At 71.0% G+C, this 5,000-nt stretch overlaps 1 non-coding gene across 1 annotated transcript; it reads right to left on the bottom strand.

Moving 5' to 3' along the window:
* Positions 1-2,078: 2,078 nt before the first annotated feature.
* Positions 2,079-2,197, bottom strand: LOC135979074 (5S ribosomal RNA). Its single transcript, XR_010596397.1, has one exon. It is a non-coding gene; the product is annotated as a 5S ribosomal RNA (ribosomal RNA).
* Between the last annotated feature and the right edge of the window lie 2,803 nt (positions 2,198-5,000).

Raw genomic sequence — 5,000 nt, 5'->3', positions numbered from 1 at the left:
GACCGCAGAGGGGGGGCTTAATAGTCGAGAGGGAGCAGGTCCGGGGGAGGCTTAATAGTCGTCCCCCGAGGACTCCGGGGGCCAGGCTTAATAGTCGTCCCCCCCCCCCCCCCCCCCGGGCGCTCCAGGGGGGAAAGCTTAATAGTCCTCCCCCGAGGACTCCGGGGGCAGGCTTAACAGTCGTCCGCCCCGGGCGCTCCAGCGGGAAAGCTTAATAGTCCTCCCCTGACAGTGTGTGTGTGTGTGGGAGGGAGGCTTAGCAGTCTTGCCCCGGGTGGTCCGGTGGGGGAGGCTTAGCAGTCATCCCCCGAGGACTCCGGGGGCAGGCTTAATAGTGGTTCCAGGGGAGGCTTAATAGTCTTCCCCCGGGCAGTCCGGGAGAGGCTTAATCGTCATCCCCCGACAGTGTGTGTGTGTGTGTGTGGGGGGGAGGCTTAGCAGTCTTCCCCCAGGCTGGGTGGGGGCCTGGCGGGAGGCGTCGCAGTCTTCCCCCGGGCGGTCCGGTGGGGGAGGCTTAGCAGTCGTCCCCAGGGCGGTCCGGGGGTGGGGTGGGGTGGGGGGCCTCACAGTCGTCCCTCGGAGAGCCGGGTCGGCGGCAGTGGTGGGTTTACGTCCAGCCTCCGGAGGGTGCGCGTCCTCGGAGGCGATGCAGGCGCCGCAGAGAGGCAGCCTCCGAGGCAGGGAGCGGAGCACCGAGGCTGGGGAGAGGGGAGCAGGAGCCGGGGGCTGGGGGTGGGGGTGGGGGGCGTTCAGGACAACCGGTCAAGCCCCGGGAAGCAGCTGTCAAATGTTCCAAGTCCCCACTCGGCCACCAGGTCCACCCCAGTCTAGCAATGGGGTTGACCTGGCTGACGGCCGGTTAGTATCAAGGTAAACTCACCGTCGTCCACAGGAGGGCAGCTCTCAGGCCGGCCGGCTGCGGCTGACTCTGGGGCGGCGCCCGGTCCCGGCAGCGAGGGGCGGGGGGCGCGGAGCGAGACGGGGCTAACCGGGGGGGGGGGGGCGCCTCCTGCGACTTTGGGGGCCGCGGGTCGTCAGTGGCGTGCAGGCCGGGCCTCTCCCGGGGGATTCGGGGGGGCGGTCCTGCGGGCCGGGCGCAGGGGGCTCGGGCGAGCCCGGGCCGGTCCGCCCCGGGGCCGGGGTCTCCGCCTGCGGCTCAGGGGGGCGCGGGTCGTCGGGGGAGGAAGCCCGGGGGAGCTGCACACCGGCCCGCCAGGCCAGGCCTGGCCTGGATGGCCGCGGGGGGATTCGGGGCGGTCCCGCGGGCCGGGGGCCGGGCGCAGGGGAGGCGGGGGGTCCGAGCGAGTCCGTCCCGGGCCCGGGGCCTCCCCCTGCGGCTTTGGGGTCCGTGGGTCCCCGCTGGCGGAAGCCACTGGGAGCTGGACACCCGCCGTCCGTCCCGCCTGGCCAGGCCTGGCCTGGGTGGCCGCGGGGGGATTCGGGGCGGTCCCGCGGGCCGGCGGCCGGGCGCAGGGGAGGCGGGGGGTCCGAGCGAGTCGGTCCCGGGCCTGGGGTCTCCCCCTGCGGCTTTGGGGTCCGTGGGTCCCCGCTGGAGGAAGCCGCTGGGCGCTGGACACCCGCCGTCCGTCCCGCCTGGCCAGGCCTGGCCTGGGTGGCCGCGGGGGGATTCGGGGCGGTCCCGCGGGCCGGCGGCCGGGCGCAGGGGGTCCGAGCGAGTCCGTCCCAGGCCCGGGGCCTCCCCCTGCGGCTTTGGGGTCCGTGGGTCCCCGCTGGAGGAAGCCGCTGGGCGCTGGACACCCGCCGTCCGTCCCGCCTGGCCAGGCCTGGCCTGGGTGGCCGCGGGGGGGGATTCGGGGCGGACCTGCGGGCCGGCGGCCGGGAGGGTCCGGGCCAGTCCGCCCCATGCCCGGCGTCTCCCCCAGCGGCTTCGGTGGCCCCGGGGGGGGTCCTCCGCGGAGGAAGCCGGGTGGGTGGGGAGCCGGACCCCAGGCGCCCAGACCCGTGACCTGCGGCCGCGACCTCCGACTCGGCAGGAGCGACGAGGGGCTTTCCGGCCCGTCCCCCCCTCTCCTTCCCCCCCAGAAAAGGAGAGAGAGCTGACTCGGACCGGGAAAAGCTGCCTACGGCACCTGGGATTCCCAGGCGGTCACCCATCCAAGTACTAGCCAGGCCCGGGACGGTTTACCTTCCGAGATCGGACGGGATCGGGGGCGTTCGGTCCGGTATGGCCGTAGGCACCCGGCCCCGCGCCTCCTCGCCCGCTTTCCCCTGCCGACGCCCGGGCCTGCCGCACGGTGAGCCCCGGTCGGACTGCCCCCCCCCCTGCGGCAGGGCCCCCGTCTCTCGCGGGCCCGGTCCTTTTTTCCTTTTCGAGCTCCGGGGCCCGGGCTGGCCGCCAGAGCCCCTCCGCCCGCCCTCCCCGGCGTCGGGGAAAATACTGTCCCGGACTTCCAGTGCGCCCGATCCTGTCAGCCGGGGGGTGGGGAGGGGCAGTCCCTCGCTGCGGCCGGGGAGGGTGAGCCCAGGGCGGCTTGCCTGCCGTGCGAGGCCCCTCTCGGCCACCAGGTCAACCCCGAGTCGAAAGGGCTGAAAAATTTTCAGAGTCCCCTCCCGGGCACCAGGTCAACCCGTGGAATCGGACGGGTTCACCTGCTGGCCGGTTCGCTTCCCGGCCACCAGGTCAACCCCTAGGTTGCCGACCGGCCTACCCAGTGGCCGGTTTGCTTTCCGGCCACCAGGTCAACCCCTAGGGGTTTTAACGGGGGCACGCCCGGTGGCCTCTTTCCCGTCCGGTCACCAGGTCAACCCGGATCTCCCTCCTTCCCTGGGCGTCCCCTCCTCGGAGGCGTCAGGTTCCATTTCCCCCCCCCCCCAGACTTCCAGGGGCCCGATCCAGTCGGCCGGGAGGCAGTCCCTCGCTGCGGCCGGGGAGGGTGAGCCCAGGGCGGCCTGGTCCATGTCTCTAGTGGGCCCGATCCTTTTTTTTTTTTTCGAGCTCCGGGGCCAGGCCCGCCCGGGCAGCCCTCCTCGGAGGCGTGGGGCGATTCCCCCCCCCCCCCAGACTTCCAGGGGCCCGATCCTGTCGGCCGGGAGGCAGTCCCTCGCTGCGGCCGGGGAGGGTCAGCCCAGGGCGGCTTGCCTGCCGTGCGAGTCCCCTCTCGGCCACCAGGTCAACCGCGAGTCGAAAGGGCTGAAAAATTTTCAGAGTCCCCTCCCGGGCACCAGGTCAACCCGTGGAATCGAACGGGTTCACCTGCTGGCCGGTTCGCTTCCCGGCCACCAGGTCAACCCGTGGAATCGGACGGGTTCACCGGCTGGCCGGTTCGCTTTCCGGCCACCAGGTCAACCCCTAGGTTTTAAGGGGGGGACGCCCGGTGGCCTCTTTCCCGTCCGGTCACCAGGTCAACCCGGATCTCCCTCCTTCCCTGGGCGCCCCCTCCTCGGAGGCGTCAGGTTCCATTCTTTTTTCCAGACTTCCAGGGGCCCGATCCAGTCGGCCGGGTGGCAGTCCCTCGCTGCGGCCGGGGAGGGTGAGCCCAGGGCGGCTTGCCTGCCGTGCGAGTCCCCTCTCGGCCACCAGGTCAACCCCGAGTCGAAAGGGCTGAAAAATTTTCAGAGTCCCCTCCCGGGCACCAGGTCAACCCGTGGAATCGAACGGGTTCACCTGCTGGCCGGTTCGCTTCCCGGCCACCAGGTCAACCCGTGGAATCGGACGGGTTCACCGGCTGGCCGGTTCGCTTTCCGGCCACCAGGTCAACCCCTAGGTTTTAAGGGGGGGGGGACGCCCGGTGGCCTCTTTCCCGTCCGGTCAGCAGGTCAACCCGGATCTCCCTCCTTCCCTGGGTGCCCCCTCCTCGGAGGCGTCAGGTTCCATTCTTTTTTCCAGACTTCCAGGGGCCCGATCCAGTCGGCCGGGTGGCAGTCCCTCGCTGCGGCCGGGGAGGGTGAGCCCAGGGCGGCTTGCCTGCCGTGCGAGTCCCCTCTCGGCCACCAGGTCAACCCCGAGTCGAAAGGGCTGAAAAATTTTCAGAGTCCCCTCCCGGGCACCAGGTCAACCCGTGGAATCGAACGGGTTCACCTGCTGGCCGGTTCGCTTCCCGGGCACCAGGTCAACCCGTGGAATCGAACGGGTTCACCTGCTGGCCGGTTCGCTTCCCGGGCACCAGGTCAACCCGTGGAATCGAACGGGTTCACCTGCTGGCCGGTTCGCTTCCCGGGCACCAGGTCAACCCGTGGAATCGAACGGGTTCACCTGCTGGCCGGTTCGCTTTCCGGCCACCAGGTCAACCCCTAGGTTTTAAGGGGGGGGGGACGCCCGGTGGCCTCTTTCCCGTCCGGTCAGCAGGTCAACCCGGATCTCCCTCCTTCCCTGGGCGCCCCCTCCTCGGAGGCGTCAGGTTCCATTCTTTTTTCCAGACTTCCAGGGGCCCGATCCAGTCGACCGGGAGGCAGTCCCTCGCTGCGGCCGGGGAGGGTGAGCCCAGGGCGGCTTGCCTGCCGTGCGAGTCCCCTCTCGGCCACCAGGTCAACCCCGAGTCGAAAGGGCTGAAAAATTTTCAGAGTCCCCTCCCGGGCACCAGGTCAACCCGTGGAATCGAACGGGTTCACCTGCTGGCCGGTTCGCTTCCCGGGCACCAGGTCAACCCCTAGGTTGCCGACCGGCCTACCCAGTGGCCGGTTTGCTTTCCGGCCACCAGGTCAACCCCTAGGGGTTTTAACGGGGGCACGCCCGGTGGCCTCTTTCCCGTCCGGTCACCAGGTCAACCCGGATCTCCCTCCTTCCCTGGGCGTCCCCTCCTCGGAGGCGTCAGGTTCCATTTCCCCCCCCCCCCCCCAGACTTCCAGGGGCCCGATCCAGTCGGCCGGGAGGCAGTCCCTCGCTGCGGCCGGGGAGGGTGAGCCCAGGGCGGCCTGGTCCATGTCTCTAGTGGGCCCGATCCTTTTTTTTTTTTTCGAGCTCCGGGGCCAGGCCCGCCCGGGCAGCCCTCCTCGGAGGCGTGGGGCGATTCCCCCCCCCCCCAGACTTCCAGGGGCCCGAT

The sequence above is a fragment of the Chrysemys picta genome, unplaced genomic scaffold (assembly GCF_011386835.1).
Source record: "Chrysemys picta bellii isolate R12L10 unplaced genomic scaffold, ASM1138683v2 scaf635, whole genome shotgun sequence".
Classification (NCBI taxonomy): Eukaryota; Metazoa; Chordata; order Testudines; family Emydidae; genus Chrysemys; species Chrysemys picta.
The sequence above is the reverse complement of the archived record's forward strand: the minus strand, read 5'-3'. Positions and strand labels throughout refer to the sequence as shown.